Below are 26,556 nucleotides of genomic sequence, written 5' to 3' on the forward strand. Positions count from 1 at the left end.
CTATATATCTCTACAACAGAACACCATGCAAACCTACTGGAATGTCTCCTTTTAAAATATGGCATAAGAAGAAACGCAGTTTAAAACACTTGAAACCATTTGGAGCAAAAACTTATATATGCATCCCCAAGGATAGAAGAAGAAAACTAGATGCAAGAGCTGCAGTTGGAATATTAGTTGCCTACAATCCAAATTCAAGCGGCTACAGAGTCATGGATCCTAATACTTATGATGTTCACATATGCAATGATGCCTACAAACATGAACGAAACATTTTGTGTGCTCCAAAATGAGATAACTCCACAGAAGAAAGCAAACATGATGCTGAAGAAGTCACATTTACAGAGCAGATAACCGCTTTGCGTCCCAACAAGAGACTTCCCAACCAGAAGGGGAAGATGATGGAGCCAAACCAACAGAAAGAGAGACTATAGTAAGTGTAAGAAGGTCAGAAAGAAGCACAAAGGGGGTGGAACCAAAGAGATACACCTACCACATGAATGTGCAAAGCCACAATGAACCCAAAAGCAGGGATGAAATGATGAAGCTGCTTCCATGTGAAAAAGAAAAATTGATGATGGGAGTAAAGGAGAAATTAGACTCTTTACACAAGAAAATGATAGTGGACATACTGATAAATCCACTTACCAAGATGAAATTCAAGAATCTTTGCCAGAAATTATACCTGGTTGACTTAAGAAGCGGATACTTGAGAAGGGATTTGTTAGGATTTTACAAGTGCTTGACTTGATCTAGAACTCACTGATTGGTTTGTTTTTTTGTTGGTCCATAATATCTGTAATATAATACTATCTGTAATTAATGACACAACTACCCAGACTATGCATCATGTTAAAAAAGACGTGCTAAATGCAACGTTTTATATAATTCAGCCTGCATCTTTTCTAAAACAATTTATTGAAGTTACAAAAGGATTTGTTTGGATTGCAGACAGCTATTGACTTGAACTCTGTGGAAAATTTTGGTCAGTAGTAGGAGGTAATTATCACTGATTCTCCTCATCTCACTACAGAGCTCCCACATACCCCACATGTTGTTCTGGGAGGGTTGCCTTTCCCTCAGAAGCAAAATTTCTGAAAAGAGCAAGAAAACCCTAGTCCATTTGTGGAAATCTCTTCCATTAGTGGAGGTTTATTGAGGGATCCAAGATATTGTCTGGCCACTGTGGATAATCAGACAGGTGTGGCCACAGCTGACGTTCAGAACTGGTTTCATAACTGTCCAGCTACTGTTCAGCAGCCTCCACTATTGTTTTCTGGGAAAGTAATTTTGCTGGACTAGCTGCAGGCACTTATTGTTCTGAGTGATGGGAAGGCCCCTTAGAGCCTGTGTCTGTGTGATAAAACAGTCCCAGTAGGGCATGGGGAGACAATAGAACTGTGGACACTGCAAACGTATCAAGGGAAGATGTTAGCTCAAAGGAAAAACAAGAGAGCCAGTCTGATGCACTACCTAGAGTAATGAGTTTGGCTGCATGAGTATCAGGTTCAGTACTGGGCTGAACATCCCTTTCAGCTACGGAGCTCACTGGGTGGCCGTGGCAGCTGCTCCCTGTCATCTAGTTTATACCTCAGGATTGTTTTGAAACTAAAACTCTACTTTGAACTCCTTAGATGAAGGGTAAGATGCAAACACATAACTGATAAAGAATGGGTTAGAGATGGTGCAGACAAGAAAAAGAAGCTTGACTGGACACCCCTTTGGTACTATAACTACTGGACATTACTTCCTTCCTTGAACCAGGCCCTGAACTTAGGAGTTTATATAAGTTCATTTGCCATGTGACATGGTTAATGCTGACCCTTCCTACCACTTTGCTTTCTTAAATAGGGGAAATTGTTAACATACTTCTTCAAAATATTGCTGCCTTTATGTTATTTTTGTTCCCTCTGGAACATGACAAATAGCAGTTTCCTACATGAGCCTGTGGGAAAGGGGAGAAATAGATGGTAGTGTTAATTTTAGTCCCATGCAGATGTACAAGAGTAGAGAAGGCAGCATGGCATAGTTCGCTCTTGTCAGATCTCAGAAGCTAAGCAGGGTCAGTATTTGGAAGGGAGACTTGCCTTGAAAGCTTCTTGCTGGGGTCGCCCCCCATGAGTCAACTGCAAATTGTCAGCACTTTACATATATGGATGTACAAGTGTGTATGCATATAAACATACACACAAAGTGCACATAGAAGGGAGCGATGTGATGCTTACTTGGCCTGCTCGCAACCTCTGTGCATTCTTGGGAATATCTCCATGGAGTTCAACACACATAAAAGTGCAGGTTTTTCTGCATGATCTGAACCCTAGAAAACAAAGTAGGGTATCCAATCACACATACAGAACTTATAAACTTGCCTAAGGTCCCATGCAGGTGCTGCATGAAATGTGTGAAGGTGGGGAGCAGGGCCAGTAACCTACTATATGTGATCAGAGAGCATGTGATCAAGCATTGCATAGAGCTGTAGTCTTACATAATTACTCATCATAGGATGGACAAGGTAACAAACACAAGGCATTTGGACCTCAAACTCAGGATCTGTATATCTCTTGTATGATATACTGCTTGCCTATCTCCATGCCACTTAAAAACATTTAGTGCAGTATGTTAACCACAGAAGGAAGCAGTCATCAGTAACTTCTAATCACACATGTTGCAGCCACCCAGGGACTTTTTTGTGTGCATGGAAAACAGGAAATGTCCACATGCCAATGTTCTCATTCCAGGCATGACTCATGGCTTTCCCAGGGCATTTCCATTTAGTCTGGATTAACACCAATCCTATTTTTGTCAGTCACAGAGGGGAATCTGTAGGGTGGCTGCAGGGAAATATCCCTGTGGATACTCCTTCTGTTGCCACAATGGGGAGAGAGCAGGACTTCAAAATGGCTTGGGACAGCTCACTACTGCCTGCCGTCCCTCCTTTTTGTAGCCGTTTAAAGATAGATGCCCTTTGTATTTTCCTCTGCCAAGCAATACTGTAGCCTTATGTCACTGCTCAATAGGAGTAGTGAAGGTGAAGTGAAAGGTAGGCTCAGCATCATCATACTTTGAGGTGGGGCAGTTGCTGGAACCCAGGTGAGGCCTGCTGTTACTGGCTCCCCACAGGAAAGAAAGGAATCGATCGCTTTTATAGGAGTTGAATGTATAGAATTCCAAGTTTGCTTCCTAGTCCTAAAAAGCAAATTAGGTTTAGAGGGTTAGAAAAGGTTGGAATGTCTAACTCTTTTTGAACCACACATACTTAGCATGCGGGTCTGTAATAGGCCAATAAGTCACAGCTGACTTACGATGAGTCCAGCAAAGGGCTTTCAAAGCAATTAAGCAGAGGTGGTTTGGTCCTGCTCCCACTGCAGAGTCTTCCTCAGTGGTCCCCATCCAAGTACCAACCCGGCTCCGCTGCCAAGATCTGACAAGATCAGGCTATACCATGCCACTTTCCCTCCCCATACTAAACATAGAGCATGAAGTATCCAGTTCCATCCTCCCCACACTGAAAATATAACCCACTCTTTTACAAACCCTGCAGCATATAGGAGATGCAGGCCAGAGCCAGGTGATTTGGATTCCCGCTGTTCTGCAGTAGTTGAGAGTGGCTAGAAAGGAGAAAGCATCACAGACCTGAAGGTCACTTATGACCTGTGGCTTCCTGCTAATGCAGTTCTTCCATGTGGTTGCATACTGAATGGCACTGAGGCACAGTGCAGACCAGTGCTCTTCAGACGGGTGTGACTACAAATTGCAATTGTGGCGTCAGTCTTGCTTTGTGCCAGGAGATAGGAGGGCTTCAGATTGTCTCTCATGGCACCATAAGGGGCCATCTGTACTGTGACCTTTCTTCCCATTTCCTTTCTGGTTGGACTTATGGGAGCCAGGAGTGTACAAATAGGCTGTTATGGATGGGAGTTTCAACATTGTGTTTTCAAATGATAAAAGCTTAAAATAAATTTGAGCAAACAAATATGCGCCATCTATTTATAGTTTCCTCCTCCCCTGAAGAGGCTCCCTGGCTCTTGCCTGGTGTTGGAGAGCAACCCAGAAGGGAGGAAGAGATCTCTTGTCTCGCCTGTGTATTTCGTAACCGTTTCTTTGTTTTAAAATAAAACAGGGACTTAGGCTGGAAGCCACCGTGGAACTGAAATAAGCACGGCAGGACTGACAAGACTAAAGAGCCAACTTGGAATATATTTGAATGAATATATATGAATATATTTGCAGAGGATAGCCATGTTGGGCTGAAGTAGAACAGTTAGAATTTAGTCCAGTAACACCTTAGAGACCAACAAAATTTTCAGTGTAAGCTTTTGAGAGTCAAAGCTCCCTTCATCAGACTTGAGTAGGAATGGAGGTCTCTGAGGCCCAGCAAAGGTATAACGGGTTGCAGTCGTGATAAAGGAAACTTTGTCCTGTTTTCCTGTTCACATGTGTCCCGTGCAGGCAGTGATTGGAGTCCACAGATACAATCTGGGTTGCTGTCGCACTTTTGCATGGAGACTCTTCTGGTTTTTAAATTAATTACCTACCACACATGTGTAGCTACACAGGCATGCAGCAACGAACCCTCACAGGAGTACTAATTGTATGATCGGCTGCACCTGCATAGCTGTGCAGATGCAAGCTGCAAATTTTTTTTTAAAAAAAGGAAAAGGGGTCTCCCTGCAATAGGCAGGCAATGGCTTCTCCCTGACTGTGAAGGATGGGGTGGAAGGAAGGGTAATAAAGCGCCTCCTGCCTGGCCGTTCACTCGGAAGTGGCTCTAATCCTGGATTTTTCAAAAGGATTACTTGTTCAGCGATTTTCAAAAAACCCAGGTTGCGGGGGAAAACAGGGCAGACTCGTTTGTGGGGGGGACCTGTGCGAAGCCCCCCTCCCAACAAATGGGTTATATGGTTTCCTACACCAGTGTTTCTTAGCCCGTGCGGAATGGGTCTGACTGTTTTTATCCTAGTCAAACTGTAAGAGGGATGTTATAAAGGATGCAAAGGTATGCATGTCCACTCTGTTCTAATACATCAAACCTTTGCATCCTTTAGTTTATCATCATTCTTTATAGCACCTCTCTCACCTGTATTGCTAAATGAATTCTTCCCAGATTAAGCCCCAGATTTATTGCTTTTTATACGTTGTCTTTGTCTTGCACACTCGCCATATGCTGCAAATTAACTATAGCCTGTCCCCATGTACTGCTTCAGTGGATAAATATTTTTAATACCCAGATGAGACTCATGCATAGAAGCCATGCAAAGCCAAATGAGTTGCAAAGTACCTCTCTGTATTTTTTGTATGTATTTAAATCAACATTTCAGAGAAAATGGTACTGTCAAATTGTAATTCGCCTGCATTTACGAAATTGTCATTTGCATGTATTTATGTGTGTGTATGTGTGTGTGTGTGCATGTGCATGTACCACATCTGATTCAGTATACCTGCATTTTGTACTGAGGAACTACACTGTATAGAAAAAAATATTTTATATGAAGAAGTCCCCATGAAATTCCACAGGTTGCTGGTAGGATTCTGCCCCAGATAATTTTGCACAACTGGGAGTATTTACACAGTGAAGGAACTCATGAGCTGAAGAAGAAGAGTTGGTTTTTATACCCAACTTTTCTCTACCGTTAAGCAGTCTCAAAACAGCTTATAATCACCTTCCTTTCCCCTCTACACAACAGACACCTTGTGAGGTGGGTGGTGCTGATAGAGTTCAAAGAGAACTGTGACTGTCTCACGTCAGCAGGCTTCACGTGAAGGAGCGGGGAAACAAATACAGTTCATCAGATTAGAGTCTGCTGCACCTAACCACTACACCACACTGGCTTTCAGGCTGTGTGGCTGCAGAATTGCTCTTTCACACTGTTATGTGTGTTTGGTTAAGTCACTAATGGTTTGTTTTTGCAGTTCCGTTTGTCCGTGTTTCTATATGACATTGTGTTATTAGCCCTACAACACAGGAACTCTGCTCTTGCAGTCTGAGCTGTTGCAGTTGTCTCTGAGGATTTCTTTCTCAGGGATCCCATACACTTTGTGCAGATGTCCACATGCCACAGTGTACTTCTCCTTTCTTATGTCACCAGATAGGGTGGACCCCCTGGCAAGAAAGGAGAAAGGTAGGAAATAGAAGCATTTATAAAGGGAAGCAGCAAAGAACTATAAGTCATAGCCAGTACCTCACTCAGGCAAAAGCAAAACACTGGTAGCTCAGATCATGATGAATAGGGAAAATGGCTCTAGGGTCTCTGGCCATACTCAATAAATAACACATGATTTTATAAGTACATTATTTTCTTTATCTAATTCTCAACCCATATTCATATGCTCATAAATGGTAAACTGAAGCTGAATGGTATTTGGATTGATGCGGTTTAACTGAGCCTCAGCATAATTAAAAGCAGAGCCAGTGCTGTTAATAGCTATTAGTACTCCAAACTATTTCCTGTTTGAGAATGCCAGGCTCAGCTCTGTCCCATGGACTTGAGGCATTGGACAAAGGCAGGAAATACAACAATAAGAGACTTGTTTTGCAAGCCTGCCTTCTAGCCTTTTTCATCCTCAGTCTTCCTCTCTCTTGCTTTATACCATAAGTAGTATCTAGAAAATATTGGTCATGCCTGAAATCTAGGCATATGATTTGATCAGGCTGTACAGTTTTCTTCTGCTGTCTCTGTTACCTCTGGCATTGAGATGCAGCTGTTTTAGAAGTGAAGATTGATGCTTATATACACTAACTTTCTATGGTTAAAACATCTGCTGGTTCCCTTCTCTTAGTACAAAGGGTTGAATGCAACAGGGGTTACAAGATAGCCTAAACGTCATTCTCACATTCTCCCTATCTAGGGAGATTATTTTAGTCTGGATCTATAAAAATTAATCTTCATGGAATGTTCTCTTTTTTTGTTGAAAGAGTAAAGAGTAAAGAAAGAAGATGGCAAAAGGATATGAGTTCTTGGTTCAGGAAAAATGGCTGGCTGTGGAACATGGTGCAGAGTTACTCCAAACTTTAGGTTTGGGGATACATAAAAGGATGCTAGAATATCCCAGATTGGTTCCAGATGTGAGGAACTCTCAATAAGGGCAGAGGGTCAGCCTTTGCTCATTTACGAGAGATTCTGCCTATGCAGGAGATCTTCCTCCCCTTCCTTTGCCCCCACTACTCATGGAGAGCACATGGCAGCAGCTCATGCCATTTGTTGACTGTTTGTGGGACATGCTATTGTTGCTGCTGCTACATCTCCCCCCCTGGGTGTCATCATAAGTGTCTTCTAGTAGCCTATAAGCAGCCCTTTTACCAAGATACGTCAAAGAAAGACAGGAAGTGTAGCAGGAACTTAAATCAGTAGTGCACCTGCTCAACCAGGGCTGGAGGCAAGCCTTGAAGGCACTACAGTGCAGGCACCCAGAGGTGGGATCCAGACGGTTCTCACCAGTTCCCGAGAGTGGGTTACTAATTATTTGTGTGTGCCGAGAGGGGGTTACTAATTGGGTCTGCTTTTCCATCTTCACGCCCTCGCCTTTCCCTCTCTTCTTCTTTCTCGTAGCCCGGAGCTTGCTGGCTAGTAAGAGGAGGGACCCTTTAACTACTGTTGGATCCAGGGGACTCTTTATTTGCTTGATGGGCTATTTATTTTGGCACTCTGTTCATTTTATGATACATTGTGATTTACCATGATGCTTGGCCATTTAAAAGCTCTGTATTCCTGTATGTGAGAATATTATGCTAATCTGTGTCTCTAATCCTGGATTAATTAATGTGAAATATTTGCAGAATATACAGTATGGATTGCGAATTCTAGTTCACAATGGATGATTTTCTGGTTTATTTTTTACTTTAAACAGAAGAAGAAGAAGAAGAGTTTGGATTTATATCCCCCCTTTCTCACCTGCAGGAGACTCAAAGGGGCTTACAATCTCCTTGCCCTTCCCCCCTCACAACAAACACCCTGTGAGGTGGGTGGGGCTGAAAGCTGTGACTAGCCCAAGGTCACCCAGGAATAAAAAGGGAGTGTTAATGACGGATTTTAGGTATTTATGGGGCTAAAGGATTACAAAGCATTTTGTATAAGTGAAAGGTTAAAGGTACTAACTACTAATGCTTACTCAATTTTTTAAAAAGTCATGACCTGTGTATCCTGGCAGTAGCCTTGATATCTAGCTCTTGAATATGCCTATGCAGTAGGAATGGTCCATCGGATCCATGTTTTAATGAATTTGTGTCTTAATCTAAAGTGCAAATTATTTTGAGTATTGAATGTATTAGTCCTTCAGAATATAGTTAACAAACAGTGGTGATGGTGAATCTTCACTGAACTGTACTGACCACTCATGATTTCACAGTTGGCATAAAGTCCTGTTGTTTCCTATGTGGCTGGTTAGCGAAGGTAGAAAACGGGATAATTCTCTCTGTTGGGCTGTTTTAAAAACATGTTTTAGAAATATGGTAAAGTTCCTTGTTTAAGGAAAGTATCCTTCTTTTGATTTCTAGAAACAAAATTAAGTATTTGAAAGTATTAAGTATTTGACAGGCAGTCAATTAGAGGAGAAGTAGTTGTTTCTGTTGGCAGTAGATGATAGGACTTGCTATAATGAGTTTATAATGGACAGAAAGATACCAGCTGGAAATTAGGAACTTTTTTTTACAGTAAGAGTTTTTTACAGTAACAGAGAAATTATTAATGCCCCGCCCCTAGAATGCCCGGCCACGCCCCTGTCATGCCCCACCCAGTCCCATTGGCGCTATGCCACTGTTTGAATCCCACCACCATGGGAACCTGTTACTAAAATTTTTGGATCCCACCACTGCAGGAATCTCTATACTACTGTCCTGCTGGAGCCTGAACCTAGTTGTGTAAATGGATTCTAACATATAAATTGATTCAAAATGTAACCGCTATAGTCACACTTTGGTGGTGGCCAGGATTGTGCAGGTTCAGTGATATAGCAGTTCCCTTCTGATCCAAGGCTTTCTCAACACAGACTATACAACAATCCTAGAACTACATTTAGTGACAATTGTTATCTTTCTTATTTTATCTTACCATATATAATTGGCTAAGGGTTCGAACATCTAACAGCAAACCCTTACTCAGTTGCCGCAAAGGCTGCATACCCACTAACCCCGGTGCGTCCTGTGCATCCTGCATGCCCATTGGCCCGCATCCTGCTCAACCCCTTCCAAACCTACCTGCCCTGCCACCACCCTCAAGGCTCTCCCACTGCAACCTTCTCACTACCCCCTCTGCCAGAAGCCATCCTTCGACTGCCTTTCCCCAGCCCCACAGGATCCCATTCCCCCTCAGCCTCCCACCACATCAAACAAACCCATTCCCCCTTCACCCTTACCCAAGTCCTTGCAGCGAGGTAAGAAACCACCTGGCCGGGGTGGGGGGAGTGCTCAAGTGACACTACAACCCATTGCGTGGGAGAATGTTTGCTTGCCCCTCCCCCTTTGCTAGAGCCTATTGCATTCTCCCCCGCAATGGGCTTTGCTGCTAGTCTTTTTACAATGATCCCTAGCTAATAGTTCCTACTGGTGCTTTACCAAACTGCTCCCAAATAGCAATTAAAATTTGGGCTGATTCACACATTAAAAAGTTATTGTGTGCGTTTGGCAAATTCTGTGCTTCCTAGGCTTGCCTGAATCCATTTCAGATTAGAGTTACAACATGACAGAAGCTCAAGCCATTCTTCCTGACCTGACATGGTCCTGGGCAGCCAACATATGATGGTCAACTTTGGGTTGGAAAATTCCTGAAAATTTGGGAGTGAAGCCTGGGGTAGGCAAGACTTCAGCAAGATATAATGCTGTAGAGCAATGTTTCTCAACATGTGGGTTGGGAGCCCTTTGGAGGTCGAACGACCCTTTCGCAGGGGTCGCCTAAGACTCTCTGCATCAGTGTTCTCCATCTGTAAAATGGATAAATGTTAGGGTTGGGGGTCACCACAACATGAGAACTGTATTAAAGGGTCGTGGCATTAGGAAGGTTGAGAACCACTGCTGTAGAGCAAGGGTGTCCAACCTATGACCCTCCAGAAGTTCATGGACTACAGTCCCCATCAGCCCCTGCCAGATGGCCAATTGGCAGAGCTTATGGGGATCATTGTCCATGAACATCTGGAGGGTCATTGGTTGGACACCCCTGCTGTGGTTGGGAAATCAGTGGGAATTGTAGGAGGTCTCCTAGACCATCTGGAGTTTGGTAACCCTAAGCCAATGTTCTATTTGTCCTATTGGCCTAACAGATGTGTAGGCACCATACACATTAAGTCTTCCTAGTGGAGTAACTAGGGCTGTTCCATGGTGGAAAAATGGTGTCAGAGGAGAAACCTAAGTCCATTCCTTCCACATGTCATTGTCTCAATTTGGGTCAGGTCTGCAAATACCTAGGAATTAAGTTCTGCACACAGAACTTCTGGTATAAATCTGGAAAATGTCCGCTGCTGCAAGGCAAGGAAATTTGTGGGCCTCTTGTTCTTCCTCCTCCCACTTGTTTTCTCAGGCACATATTGTGGGGAAATATTATTGATTCTCTTGGATGGACTGCCATTTTAGTTACAACAGTTAGCCGGTAATATAGGGAAATGAAAATGCAACACTGAGGCAGTCTGTGGTTTTTTTTTTTAACTAGCCTGCTGGATCAGACCAGAGTCCATCTAGTCCAACATTCTGCTACTCGCAGTGGCCCACCAGGTGCCTTTGGGAGCTCACATGCAGGATGTGAAAGCAAGGGCCTTCTGCTGCTGCTGCTCCCGAGCACCTGGTCTGTTAAGGCATTTGCAATCTCAGATCAAGGAGGATCAAGATTGGTAGCCATAGATTGACTTCTCCTCCATAAATCTGTCCAAGCCCTTTTTAAAGCTATCCAGGTTAGTGGCCATCACCACCTCCTGTGGCAGCATATTCCAAACACCAATCACACGTTGCGTGAAGAAGTGTTTCCTTTTATTAGTCCTAATTCTTCCCCCCAGCATTTTCAATGAATGCCTCCTGGTTCTAGTATTGTGAGAAAGAGAGAAAAATTTCTCTCTGTCAACATTTTCTACCCCATGCATAATTTTATAGACTTCAATCATATCCCCCCTCAGACGTCTCCTCTCCAAACTAGAGAGTCCCAAACGCTGCAGCCTCTCCTCATAAGGAAGGTGCTCCATTCCTTCAATCATCCTCGTTGCCCTTCTCTGCACTTTTTCTATCTCTTCGATATCCTTTTTGAGATGTGGCGACCAGAACTGAACACAGTACTCCAAGTGCGGTCGCACCACGGCTTTATATAAGGGCATGACAATCCTTGCAGTTTTATTATCAACTCCTTTCCTAATTATCCCCAGCATAGAGTTTGCCTTTTTCACAGCTGCCATGCATTGAGTTGACATTCCCATGGAACTATCAACTAAGACGCCCAAATCCCTTTCCTGGTCTGTGACTGATAGCACTGACCCCTGTAGCATGTATGTGAAGTTTGGATTTTTTGCCCCTATGTGCATCACTTTACATTTTGCTACATTGAACTGTCTGTGCTAGTGGCCATCACTTCCTCCACTGTGGACCATTTAATTGCTCATTAAGTTAAAGAGAACTTTTGTCTATCCTGAACCAATTTCCCAACAATTTCATTTGGTGCCCCTGAATTCTAGTATTATGAGAGAGGGAGAAAAAGCTCCCAGTATCCACTTTCTCTACTCCGCAGAGCTATAATTTTACAACCCTCAGCTCTTAGGGCTTTAATTTTACAACCCTCAGCTCCTAGGGCTATAATTTTACAACCCTCTGCCCTTTTTTGTAGACTGCAAAGTCCCAGGCTCTGCATCTTTCTATCATAGGAAATGTGCTTCAACCCCTAATTGTCTTGGTTGCCCTCTATATTTTTTCCAGCTCTGCAATAATATCCTTTTTGAGATACAGTGACCAGAAATGCACACAGTATTCTAAACGAGGCCAGACCATAGCTTTATTTTAAAAGGCATTAAAATATTGGTGGTTTTTTTTTAAATCCTTTTCTTAATAATTCCTAACATGGAATTTGCCTATTTTATCTTTGCCACACACTGACATTTTCATTTAACTTTCCATAACTCCAAAATCTCAGTCAGTTCAGACCCCATCAACATATATTTAAAACTTAAGGTTTTGATTCAGTATGCATTACGCTTGCCTACGTTGAACTTAATCTGCCATGTTTTCGCCAAGTCTGAAGTTATCTAATCTGCAGAGATTATTCAAACTATGTCATTTTCTATGGTACACAACTTGGATTGTTATTTTTTAATTCTGTTGTGAAAATGTTTTCCTCTTCATCACTACAGCACTACTACCTCTGAGAAGGAAAATGCTGGTATCTCAGCAAAATCAAGGGCCTTGAATGTTCTATGGTAAAAGTGTAGAACCAAATAGTAAATGCTCTGATCATCTAAGGCAGACCTGGGCATTATACGGCCCGCAGGCCACATCCGGCCCGCCGGATGACCCTGACTGGCCCCCCGGCCGTGCTGGGGAGTGAGGTGCCTTTGAAAGCCCCGCAGAAGCCGGTTGCCTTGGCTGCCGACTTCTGCGGGGCTTTCAAAAGCGCCTCGCCCCCCTGCGGGGCTTTCAAAAGCGCCTCGCCCCCCTGCGGGGCTGTCAAAAGCACCTCGTCCCCTGCCTTTTGGCCCGGCCCTCCACAATATTTTCTGATCTTATATGGCCCCATGGAAAAAATAATTGCCCACCCCTGATCTAAGGAATACAGCTGTTGCCTGTATTTATAAAGCTTATGCCATCTTGCAATATCACTTATGCATCTGAACCCACCAGAGATCATGCTAACATAATCAAAAGCACCTTACAAGAATTTAAAATGCATACTGAAGCAGGGGAGCCCGGCAGCAAACAAAATATATACAACACGCGCATCATTAAGGAATTAAACATTTAGAAGACATTCTAGAAAAAACTATTCTGTTGTGCAAAGGAATATTTTTTTCAGATGTCTACCTTGTGCATGTGTAAGGAAGGATACCTAATTTGTACAACAAAATGGTTTCTCAGGTCAGGGAACCACCCATTGCCTTATTACCACATGCTCCAGTACCACATGCTCCATTACGCCCACACTCCTAGGCCATCCCCTGCCTTGTGTGCATGAATGCACACATATATGTTCAAAACAGCAATTGTTTACATTTTTAAAAATGGGGGGTATGGGGAAATTGGCTTTCCCCTCATCCAGTAGAGAGCAGACACCCAAAACTGGCTGGACCAATAAAGGCCTTTTCTGCACAAATATTTTACCTTGTATCCAGCCTGCTAATAGAACAGTTTTTCCACGGAGTTCTGCACTTTTATCCCCCATTTGGTGCCAGAAATGTTTCCGAGCAACTTTTACTTCATTGTTTTCAAAAAAATCCTTTTGTTTTCCCCTGAAACATTTCCAAACTACTTCCCTTACCATGTCTATTCGATCTTTCCTGTCTCATCAAAAAGCCTGGCCCTTATTACACCTCCCTACCTCCCCTTGGCTGTCCCCACCTTGTCTATTTTCCCCTTCAGAACTTACTGCTGTTTTTTAAGCAAACAGAAATGTCTTAACTTGTCAGGAGGGAACAGTTTGGAAAACATATGGAGAGGAGGCATGTAGACAAACATCATGGAAAATGATGGGATCATGACCAGCTGAAATACAAGGTTAACGACTTGTGTGGAAAGGGGCTAAATTACCGCTAACTTCACAGGGCTGTCATAAACTGGCTCTGATTTGACAGCACTTTTCATCACCACAACTAACCTAGGCATGTAGTTTGACTTAATTCTGTTTATGTCCTATGTTCATTTAAAATAATCAGAACTATTCAAACAACTGAAAAGATACTGGAGGTATTAAAATATAACCACAAGATCCATACATGTATAAAATCACAAATATTAATCAAAACACAAATGGCCTATTAAGGATACCAGGCAATTACTTTGCTCTTAAAAGTAGGAAAGTTTTTAAAAGTCCATCATAACAAAACCATGAAAGACAAAGATACACACTCCTTATATTTCTTCTTGGATTTATGTAAACCATGCCTCTCAAAGCAGAAAGCTCTATAGAACTGAAGACACAAATAAACAGGCACAAGTAAGGCTGCCAACTCTGGATTGGGAAATTTGTGAAGATTTGGGGAAAGTGGTGGTGGGACAGGGAAGTCAGTGAGGGTATATTGCCACACAGTCCATCCTTTGAATCAGCCATTTTCTTCAGCTGAATTGACCACTGTGAGTTGGAGATCAGTTGTGATTCCTGGAGACAATTCCAGAGGGGTATGGTGGGAAAATGGCACCCCCGGGCACACACACACCACTACGCCAGGGGGCAGAGCTCAGGGGGGCTCCACCTTCCCTAGCCCCACCCCCAGGCCTCGCCCTCCCTGGCTCTCAACCGGCAGCTGGTAGTCCTTCTGCCCTCCCCTCTGGGGGTGGAGCCACACCCCCAAGGCCCACCCCCATGCTTATGAAAGCAAAGGACCCAAGGACTGAGACTTTCAGCTGCTCCTGCTCTCCCCAGGAAGAGCAGCCGGGAGCCTGGAGGGGGGCGAGGCTTGGGGGGCAGTGTCCTTGGGCTTCCTTGGCCCCGCCCATGTCAATGTCAACTTGGGCGGGGCCGAGGGCACCCGAAGACCATGAGGCAGCAAGACTTCCTGCTGCCTTGCCATCTTCCTGGTCACATGGGGGGGGCTGATTTTGTGCCCCCCACGTGACCAGACTAGTGGTGCACGGGGACAGAGGGAACCCCCCTCCTAGGGCAGATACACCACTGGACAATTCCCACCAGGAGGCGGGCAAACCTAGCATGCAAGAACCTGAAACAGAAGTCTCTTCGGGGGCTTATATAGTGGGCAAAGGATCCTCATCTTCCACAAATCCCAGAATGATTTTTTCCTATGTATGTGTATATATTATGTGTACATATGTGTATGTATGTGTATATATTATGTAAAGAATAGAAAAGGAAGGAACAGAATCTTTGTTAACGTAACTTTTACTTACTGCTGCCTTCTATTTCTTTGTGGTTCATCTACATTCCAGTAAAGAACTCATCCAAAAAATAAGCCCAATTCATAATTTGTCCTTTCACAGTCTTCTATAATGCATAAGTTTATTAACGAGCATAGTATATTATTTCTTGAAATCCACTCTTCAGTGTGTTAGGCAATGTTTCTGCAGTTTTGCCACAGATATTAGAGGTTTCCAGTTAACAAACACGTAATGCCTTTTATTACTTTCAGATCTCAGAATGAATTTTTGTTAGTTTGGGCATTGGCATTGCATTGAACTCATTTTGTATATTTCCACCTTCCCCATTCAGGCTACCAAAAAGTTAATGGCAAAACAGGTAAAGGTTGCTGTATTACTTCAAGTTTGCTCTTTGGGATTAATTAATACTTACTTCCTCCAGCTTCGGAAATGAGCTACAGGATTCCAACATGGCCTTTTAAAGTTCTCAGAAATGAGAACAGAGAGCATTGTGGAAGCCTGACAGGAAGTAGGGTTGTGTATGGAAAACCCTTTATGTAGAATTGTTTTAAATCTCAGGAGGAGGCTATGTGAATACGGTAAGTAAATAAGATATAGAAAATTCCCTGCCTCAGTTGTGTTACCTTTGTTTTTGCTTCATTTGTGCTGGTAGGATATAATTGTGCCAGTATATTGTCAAAGAAACATTTAAGAAAGCACAGATGGTATAATGTGTTCTTCTTCCAAAGAGAACAGGAAAAGTATGGTGATAAATATGAATAAAGTGATGGCAGTTGTATTAAGTGAGGCTGGTGTCATTATGAAAAGTTTTAATGGTTTTTTTTCCCTTGTGTAACCTTATAGCTGGGCCTGCATGTGAAGAGCATATTGACTCAATTAAATCAGGGCCTGGATAATGACAGGGAGATATTGGTGCCATGTGGCATTTGCAACAAATGTGTTAATGTGTTTTGTGTTACAGGCAGACATAACAAGTTTACAGATGAAACCTAAGTACATTTTAACACATTTATTTGATTTGTTATCTCAGCATTTCACCCCTTTATAATTCTTCTTCAATGGCTGGAAGGTAAAAACTGATTTTTGTGTCTAGAAAATCTTTCTGGAGTTCCAAGGAGCTTTCACTGATGATGGCAAAGAAGTTATATGGAATCTCTCATCAAGTGGGAGTGCTCAAGACAGGCAGTGTAAGACTGATTATCAAAGTCTACTGCCCATATTTAAGTGTCATCGAGTTGCAGCCAACTTATGGTGACCCAGAATCATAGAGTTGGAAGAGACCACAAGGGCCATCAAGTCCAACTCGTTGCCATGCAGGAACACACAATCAAAGTACTCCTGACAGATGATCATCCAGCCTCTGTTTAAAAACCTCCAAAGAAGGAGACCCCACCACTCTCCGAAACAGTGAATTCCACTGTCGAACAGCCCTGACAGTCAGAAAGTTCTTCCTAATGTTTAGGTGGGATCTCTTTTCCTACATCTTGAATCCATTACTCCGTGTCCTAGTCTCTGAGGCAGCAGAAAACAAGCTTGCTCCCTCTTCAACATACATCCCTTCAAATATTTAAACATAGCTATCATGTTCCCCCTTAACCTTCCCTTCTCCAGACTAAACATCCCCAGCTGCCATTCATGCCAATGCAAGTCCTGGGGCTGTTCGCATGACTGGCCCCACAGGCTGCGCAGATGGCAGAGCAGGGTCTGCACAGCCGCACAGCCCCCCAAATGGCTTCTTACCTTCTCCTGGCTTCCGTCGTTCTGAGGAGGCCAGAAGACACGCCCCCAAGGCCAGAGTGACGGCTGCAGTGAGGGAGGTCAGAAAGCGTGTCCCCTGGCCTCCTCACAGTCAAGAAGCTGTTTGGGAGCGGCGCAGGAAATACACCGGCTTTCACCTGCTGCCATTTGCTCGGCAACAGGTGGAAGCCAACATATTCAAAAAACCTCGCTCCCCGAGCAAGGTTTAAAAGCGCCGTCTTTGCACCGCTTGGGGGTGTGAACAGCACCCCAGGGACGGTATTTTTTCTGTCCATAGGGTGCTGTTTTTTGACCATGTGAAAACAGCCAAAGTTTATAGCAAGTGTTTCTGAGATTACTTCTGCAAATTCTTTTAATACCCTGGGATGTAGTTCAACAGGAACAGGAGATTTGAATTCATTTGAAGTATTCAGGTATTCCTGTACTAGCTCTTTATTTATTCTGTGCTGAATTTTCCCTACTGTATCTTCTGATCCATTTCCCCCCATTTGAGCAGTGTTTTTCTTTTGGAGGAAAAACCGTGGCAAAAAAGGTGTTGAGTAGTTCTACCTTTCCTCTGTCTCATGCTAGAATTTCCCCATCTTCTCCAAACAGGGACCCTATCATATCCTTTTTCTTCCTTTTGCTATGGACATAACCAAAAAATCCCTTTTTATTTTTAAAATCTCTCACAAGTCTGAGCTCATTATGAGCTTTAGCTTTTCTGAGTTTCTCCCTATATGTCTTAGCTATTTGTTACCTTCTCCTGGCTTCCGTCGCTCTTAAGTCCCCTTCCACACTTGACCACCCAGAATTCTTCTTTATAGCTCAGCCCTGTTCCCTGAGCTCCAGACCATGACCTAAGGATTGAAGACTTTTGCCCCTAGTCACTCCCTTGTGTTTTGATATGTCCCTGAAGATGGGTCCTTATTGGCAAGAACTGTTTCTCAGCAAAGAGCGAGTGGCAGCGAGTGGCAGTTGATTCAAATTGGTTGGGTGATTGAACAGAATCCCCACCCCTCAACAGCCTGAGGCAAACACACAGCCAACAACAAAGGAACCTCCCACACAGACAAAAGCTTCCCCAAGCCCTCAAGAAACAAAAACACAAGCCCTCAGAACCACACACAACAGAAAAGGATTGAGCTTTAAGGATAGCCCCCACAAAAAATAACGGAGCTCCCCGTTTTCCTCACTGTCCTTTCCCCTGGCCTCAGAGAGGACAGTCTGTGCTGCTGCTTCTGAGCAAATTAAAGGGTTTCAAGGTGAATGATTAAGCAAAGGTGGTTTGTCATTGCCTTCCTCTGAAAAGTTTTCCTTGGTTGTCTTCCATCCAAGTACCAACTCCCATCCAAGTACCAACTCTTTCCAAGATCTGACAAAGTCAGGCTGTACTGTACCATTTCATATCTCAAAGACTCTTATTTCAACTAAAGTGATTGCTTTTTAAAAGACCTAGTGTCTCAGAGCATCCGCAGAGTGCCTTTCTCATGGGAAAGGAACCACGTTCTGTTTAAAAATATGGGTCCAAAGAACAAATGTCTCAAAACAGAAAGTTAGACAATACATTGTACATAATTTAATCTGTCCACCACTTTTATATCCTACCCAGCTCTGGTTCCCCCTTCTTCATTTTGTCATCTTCACAGTAGCCCTGTGCAGTGGGCAAGTCTGAGAGTATGTGACTTTGGGCCAGTCATCCTGTTAGCTTCATGACAAGAATCCTGTCTACTGAAAAGTTGTATCAAAATGAATACTGCTAACTGAAGCTAGTACAGTAATGAATTAGAAGAGAAACTGTACTTGAGGACAATATTCCTAGTATGCTGAGTAAGTTGGACAGAAATATGGAAGAGAAGCTGAACTGGAATGAATGAATGGGTAGATCTGAAGATACAGTACAGGAAGGATCACAGCGACCAAAGTGGAAGAGTTGGACTAAATTTCCTCACAATTATTTTCCTGTACTTCCAGCTGCTGTGAAGCCAGGTAGCTAGACATCTGAGAATCAGAGTTCTCCATAGCTGACCTGAGGTTTTTTTTTTGAGGTTTGGGTATATGAGCATTCAGAGTTACTGTACAGCAAGCTAGATGTTCAACACCAGCCTTCAGTTGCTATGAATAATAATATTCCTGAAAATACTATTTATGTCTCAAGTATTAAATACAGGAATGGAAAAAGAAACAGATAGCGTTAAAAGGTCACGCTACTCCTCAAAACCCTTCCATGTTTAAATGCATTTAAAAAGCTATGTGTCTTTCTCAAATTGCACAGCTTACTGTGACTGTGTTATTTTTAACTTGCCAGAATATTTGCCCTCGTTTGGCTATACTTTGACTATAAAAAATGAGTTTCTGCTTTGGATGGCTTCTTTTACTCTAGGGCTGATTCCGCATGGGCCAAAAACAGTGGTGTGAAAATGGTGTAAAAGGGTTTATACTGTTTTCACACCATTTTCACACCGCTATTTTTGGCCCATGCAGAATCAGCCTAGTATTTAGTAATGTCTGTATTTTTTATGGTATTTTCCAGATGTTGTTTATGGTAATGCTGCTATTCTTAGGTAACTGTTTCATAATGATTCTCTTGTTCATTGCTTCTGGAATTCAGAAATGTCTCTTATTACAAATGTAGAATGATAATAGAACATTTGAAGTTGATGTGCTTTCTCAGCCTAACCTACTAGATACAGTAAAAGTCTGAGCTGTTTTCAAGCATACCATAAAAATCACAGAGGAAGCATTCCTATAGAAAAATGGCAAATGGTGGGTGTGAGTAAGGAACCTGGAATCCCAAAGCAGCAAAATTTTATTGATATCTTGTATGCTTTCAGCAAACCAGTTCATCATAAGTTGGGCTAGGACGTACATTTCCTGCGAATAATGTTCAGGTTCAGTATATGTCATATGTCAATATATGTTAGGTTCAATATATGTCAGTATATGTCATTTATAAGCACAGTGTGCATTCCTGAGGGCATGCCAATGCTGCAGTACCTGGTGTGATCTTGTGCTGTGAGGAGACACTCTGTAGATCAAAGCAACAAAAGGTTTAGTTCAAAGCAACTTTAGACAGAAGCATCCAAACTGCTAATTTGTGTACTGTTCTCCTTAAGAAACAAAGTTAGAGAGATCTCTTCACTTTCCTCAGCGTAACAAGACTCACAATGTTTGTTATATTGCATTCTTTGCAACCAATCTGTAGAATTGGGCATTTATAGTTTGTATTTTAGCATAAGGCTGTATAATACAAGTACAATCAGAAAAAGTTCTAAGCAAGAGATTGCTGTTTGTCAGAAGGATTTGTTGAAGCAAACATATGAAGAAGATAAGCACAGGGGACTTTGCAGCCTACTACAGCTGTAACAGACATATGTATTGTCGAACAGACATAACAGACATATTTTGCCTCTATTTTTTAATTCATGAATTCAATTGCTACTCTGTGCAAAGCAAAACAAGGAAAGTGGTCCCCAGACTTCACTGGTACCATGTTTTATCTTCCCACCCCCTCCCCACCCCATAGGATTTCAGTCAATGATAGTCCTCACAGATCACTAGTACTCACATTGTTAAATAATTTTTTTCCTCACAGAGAATGCACATACCATAGTTTTAGTGATTTTTTGGTGTGTGCCTGCGAACAAATTCATGATGGCATTAAAAATTAGAACACACTCCATGTTCAATGTAGGATCCAATCATATAAAGCTGTTTTCAGATTCACCTGTTGTTATTCACCTATTTAAAAAATAGATAGAAATTAACAAAACAGAAAAAGAAACTGGAATCAGGTCATAGTTACATTTAGTTCCAAAGATTAAGAAATGAAACCAAATTCTACTTATAATATATAGAAATCAACAAAACTTACCAATTACTACTGATTGTTCTTAGTATAAATTAATGCTTTCTAGTATAACTTCCTAAAAATTTCTCACATAGTAAAAGTTGTATTAACATATTATTATCATTTTCATAATATGATTAATAGTCTGTTTCCCTTTAAACCCCTTTTCTATCAGATATGCAATATATAATCAAAGTTAATAGTAATTTACATAAATCATTTAAAAATAGCATTAACTTTTAACCATTTTTTCTTTTCTTTTGAAATAATATAAAGAAAACACTTTCTATTTATCTTAGAATTCTTTAATTAATTGCTTATTCCCAGTGTTCATTAGTTTTGCCATTACTGCATGTTTTTCCAATTCTTTTGGCTTGGACATTTTCCAGTCTTTCCTTTTCTTACCCTGACAACAGGCCCAGGGTGGCTGACAACAACTCCAACATATAACAATAAAATCATTCACTAATATAAAATATGTTAATATAACCATGTTCCTGCACCCTGACTAATAGATGTAAGTCAGTCAGAAAGGAATAAGTCAGTCAGGAAGGAATAAAAGGACAAAATCAACATCTAAAGAGAAGGGAAGAAGGGGCAGGGAAAGGGAGGCCAGTTAAGTTGGAACCATCGCTGCCCTCAACTATAGATCAGGCAGAACATCTCTCTCTTACAGGCCCTGCAGAATTGAAGCAAATATACCAACAGATATATCTGGTGTCATCAGCATACTGGTGGCAACCCAGCCTGAGCCTCTAAGTCAACTGGGCAAGAGGGCGCATGGAGATGTTAAATAACATCATGGAGACAACTGCTCCCTGTGGGACTCTGCACACCAAAGGGTGACGTGGTGATGTCATCTCCTGTTGTGCTCCCATGTCCCCGATCTTGGAAGAATTATATCAGACACTGAGGACTGACTCACAAATCTCAGTGTCAGCAAGGCACTGAGTCATAAGATCATGATCATGTCAAACGCTGATGTCAGATTAAGTAATAGCAGAAACACTGCCTGCCTTAGTTCAGTTGCATTCAAAGATCATCCTTGTTCTCTGTTCTATGGCCAGGTTGGAAGCCAGATGTGTCCTCCAGGAAACTCTGAAGCTTTTCTGCAGAGAAGTCTCAGAAGAAGAAGCCAACAGGTGTGGTGGCTACTTAATGTATAGAAGTGTAGCACTACGAAGTCACAGAAAGTACTAATGTAACCCAACATACTTCTGTCTACATATATCCCTATTGGAAAGTTGTGGGGGTGGGGTCAAAATCAGTAAAATAAAAGCATCCTTGTGGCTTGGTAAACAAAAATGAAATTGCTTCAATTAGGAAAACAACATTGAAGGTAACAAACATTTAACATAAACACAACAACCTTACATCTAGAAGTAAAACTAAATAGTAATAGGTATAGATATTGCACAACTGAAAGAGAAAGCATCTTCAGTGCCTTCACAGCAATGGCAAATAACATACAGTTCCTGGTAATACGAAGAAGAAGAAGAAAGTCCAAAATGTTGACTAGAAGTGCAGGACTGCTTCTTCCCCTGTGGTTCCTGCAGCTGCTGCACATTTTTCTCAGGCAGAGCAGTTTGCAACCATTAAGCTAAGAAATGACCGCAAGATTGCTTCCATGTAAGCGAAGGCCATCTGAATGTTTTCCTTGAATATAATTTGATAAAGGTCTGAATGAGACTGAGAGTGCTCTTCTTTGTCTCATGTACAAGTGAAAGTACAAAAGTTCATCAGCAAGTTTCAGGTCAACATCTTCTGGGTATGCTTCCATGAGCAGTTCAATATCTTGCTAAATTTCTTGCTTAATTGCTGTCAGATTAGCAAGAAAGGAACACATTTGTGCAATATAACTGTACACAGCAGTTAACATTTGGCAAGGTGGCTTTTGCTTGTTGCTCAAGCTCATCACAATCTTCTCCAATTTTGTTTAAAAATCCTGAAGTGAACTATACAAACTTGCACAAGAACTCAGTTACTGTTCTGATTTCTGAATGGCTTTGCTGACCTTGTGAAAACGATCTAACGCACTGTGAGGATCAGTCATCGTTGTTCCTGTCTTTAAAAAAGGTCTAACAGATCCAGCTAACTATAGACCAATAAGCTGGCTCAGTGTTGCTAGTAAACTATATATGAAACATCTTAGTATAAAATTTGCTAAATGGCTAGATAATGAAAAGCTTTAGAAGAGGAACAAGCAGGTTTTCATAAAAGTTGCTCAACGATGCACCATTGCTTAGTATTAGATTACCTGATAGAGTAGTGGTTCTCAACCTTCCTAATGGCGCAACCCTTTAATACAGTTCCTCATGTTGTGGTGACCCCCAACCTTAACATTTATCCATTTTACACATGGAGAACACTGATGCAGAGAGTCTTAGGAAACTCCTGTGAAAGGGTCGTTCAACAGGTTGAGAACCACTGTGATAGAGAAATATGTTCACACCACCAGAGGGTCCTTATTTGCAGCCTTTGTTGATTTAAAGGCACATATACAATCAGTAACTCACTTGGGTCAAAGAAGCTCAAAGGTGATCCTCAAGGGTTTTTTCAATTGCAAGGAGGTCAATTTATACTGACTGCCAGTATAAATGTATACTACCTGCAGGTTCAGACCCTTTAGTGAATCTGAGAAAATTGTGCCTTTTCTCCCACATATGGAATATCCTAATTCTTTAGCTCGTCTAGTGGACTCAGGGTTACACATTGAAAATTGCTGAAGGGTTGTTTAGATACTACAGTGTGTTATTACAACATGTGTAAGAAAGGCCTATGAATCAGTGTTAAAACATATTATACACCTTGGCCAGAGGCCCCCTAGATTTTGAGGCTCTAGGCTTTCAGCTTGCCTTGCCTGTAGATAAACTGACACAACCTGTAAAGAAATTATTAGTTCCATTAATCAAGCTCTGGGTCTATCTCCTGCTGCTGCAGGCTTAACTGGCTCGGGGGGGGGGGGAGTTTAAACCACATCCTGAATCACAACATACCTAATAGCCTGACAACCCCTTTTTGTTATAGCAACTCCTAAAGAGGAAATTCTGATATACAATTTCTTCCTCATTTGGCCTACCACACACCAGGAAGGAAATTATCAGTTTTCTCAGTCAAGCTCTGGGCTGTCCCTCTCCTGCTGCAGGCAGGGGTGTAGCCATGTTCAAAAATTAGGTGGAGTGAGCACATTAAAAAGTCGCCATGGTTTGGGTGGGGGGAGATCTGGGCTCAGGCCAAAAAGAGGTTTTTGCCGTCCCCAGGCCGCCATATTCCGTCCGTGTGGAAATGGCCTGAGAGAATCATCCCCCCACTCAAGAATCCCTCCTCCACCTTACCTACCTTTGCTTGGTGTCGGGCTTTCTGATAAGGGAAAGCCTTTCAGCTCTTTCTGATGGAGAGCTGCTTAAAGCCCAGCAATGTTGTTGAAGCTGGCTGTAGTCTTGTCTCCTCCTCTGGCATCTACTGCACTCTGTGTGTTGTTTCCAGGGCAACAAATGGGGACACAAGTGAAGGATTTACTCCCAGTCCCAATCAATGAGTGCCATGCATTTCTGCAGGAACCTAGCTGACTAGGTTTTTGCAGAGTTTGTAGTGCACCTTTAGTGACAAGAGGGGGGAGAAAGTTGACTGTGGCCAATGAAGTGTGAGCACTGGGCATAATGGACAACAGTGTTCCTTGGTCAATCAGGGAAGGTTTTTAATATTTCTTTGGAAATGTTCAGTTTCAAACTCCTGAATTTTGGGTGCCTGGCTGGCCCAATAGCATAAAATTTACAGTGCTGATTCCTAGCCAGTCCATTCTGTTCCAGACTGAGGTAGAGTGATAGTTCAGGATTTCCCTTGAACTTGTCCTCCCTCTATCTGGTCTCTGGAGAACCTGACTTTGTTAGATACCACCAGCCCTGAGGAGGAGACTTGCCCGGAGAAGACATTTGACTGACCAAGGGTTTGACTGACCAAGTTTATTATTTTTTAAATTTACTTTAAAATGTGTTATTGCTGTTACTTTTTCCTAGTTGTGCTGGGGGAGGGAAAAACTGAGACCTTTGGTTAAGTCTACACAGGCCCAGTTTAATCTATTTTTGTTTAAAAATTAGTTTAAGGGGGGTAACTGCTTGTTTTTGTTTTAACTTGATTGATATTGTGTGTTTTAAAAGTTCTGTATTTTTCTGATTTAAGGTTGCTGTTGTGGAGAGAGGTTCTAGTTAAATTTACTTGGGGGCGGGGTTGTATCATTGCTGCTACTGTTCTTGCTTTGATTTGCTGTTGTTTGAAGATTTCTGATTAAGGTTTCCCACAGTTGCGTTCCCTTCTTGGGTCTTTTTTCCTGGTGTTTCTGTGTTGGCTGGTTTTGTGGTGTTTCCTTGCAGATTTTTAATTAAGGCTTGTCAGTTAGTGCAGTTCTACTATTTGAATTTTGTTCCCAAAACTCTTTTGTGGTTCCCTTCCTGCTGGTTCTGTGTTTTCTTAGTTTTGTTCATTTTTCTGGCTGGTGTTGTTGGGGCCTGGGTGGGCCTGTGGGTTTCCCCACATTATAGGGTTTTTTAAAGGGGTTGTTTCTCTGCTGAGAAAGGTGGTGTAGCATTGTTGTGGTAACATTTATGGGTTCTCTATATTTGAACCAGTTTTCCCAATTGTTAGATTTAATTAGAGGTTAGTTGAAAAGGGTTTGGTAGGGTTTGTTAAAGTTTCACTAATTCAATGCTGTAGAGTTTCAATTTCCTTCTTAAAAGGATATTAGGAGGTTCAAGTAAGAGGGAAAGTTCTGGGTTTGCAAATAATTAACTAGTGTAAAAGTAACCTTTTTGAACTCAGCCCCAACTTCACCACAATGCTATGAGGACCCAAGTGAAGGAAAACTTGGTGCCCACAGAACTGGGCCCCCACCCAAACTTCAGCAAAGTTGACTGGTTCCAATGCGGAGAGTCACCAGCAGCCCTGTGGCAAATGAGATGTGTTGTAATGGGAAAACACTCTACACATACTCAGATAGGTTGCTCTCAAATACATTATTTTTCTTTTGGGAGAAATGGTGTGGCTTAGTACTGCCCGGCTGTTATGCCCTTCTAGCTAGATCCTAGAGTTTGGGGAAAATGAGGACGGGAGCTGGACAGTTGTTATTCATAGTGAAAACACATTCTGCATTCCTTCAGAAACACACATTCTTTTATACAGGGGCGGAGCAAGGGGGAAGTGCACCTGGTGTGTTGCATGCCCCTCCAAGCCCCCATCTGTCCCCGGAATGCCCCGTTCCGTTTCGCCCCTGCCATGCCCCCAGAATGCATCCGCAGGGGCGTGTGCCCGATGTGTCGCGCACCCCCTATCCCTTGGCGCTACGCCTCTGCTTTTATGCAGACAAAGTGACTGAATGATTGAAAACAAGCTGAATGATTAATTAATTTTTTCTGCTCCTGCCTTCCCATAGCCCCACCTACTCCTAAGGCAAATTTTGTTCTGCAAGCATTATATATTTGGTTGTTTTAAGTTTATACTGTATTAATTCTTTTAAAGTATTTTAGAATATTTATTGTAATAGCGTTTTGAAATGTTGTGTTGCTGCTCTGAGCCAGTTGAAGATGGGTGGGGCAAAAATTCAAAGATAAATAAATAAAATATATGTATATATGTATATTGTACTCCACTTCTATAATATACTTTTTTGTCACTGTAGTCATTAAAAATAGTAAAGAAGAAACAGGTGCTGGGAGAATACCGTATATACTCACGTATAAGTCGACTTTTTCAGCACATTTTTGTGCCAAAAAAGCCCTCCTCAACTTATATGTAAGCCACCCACCGCTGCCACCACACTGCTGCCCGTCGTGCCCCTCGCTTGCTCGCTCGCTCGCTCACTCACTCACTCACTCGCTCACTCATCTTTCCCTTTCCCACACAGGCTCTGAGGCTTGGCTTCAGGGAAACTGCCACTCGGGAAGGGTGTCTCTATGATTTTCTTAAAAGGACAATG

General features: G+C 42.3%; 1 pseudogene; it reads left to right on the forward strand.

Moving 5' to 3' along the window:
- Positions 1-26,556, forward strand: part of LOC125437818 — a 140,365-nt pseudogene that overhangs the window by 96,886 nt on the left and 16,923 nt on the right.

The sequence above is a fragment of the Sphaerodactylus townsendi genome, linkage group LG08 (genome assembly GCF_021028975.2).
Source record: "Sphaerodactylus townsendi isolate TG3544 linkage group LG08, MPM_Stown_v2.3, whole genome shotgun sequence".
In the NCBI taxonomy this organism is placed as follows: Eukaryota; Metazoa; Chordata; class Lepidosauria; order Squamata; family Sphaerodactylidae; genus Sphaerodactylus; species Sphaerodactylus townsendi.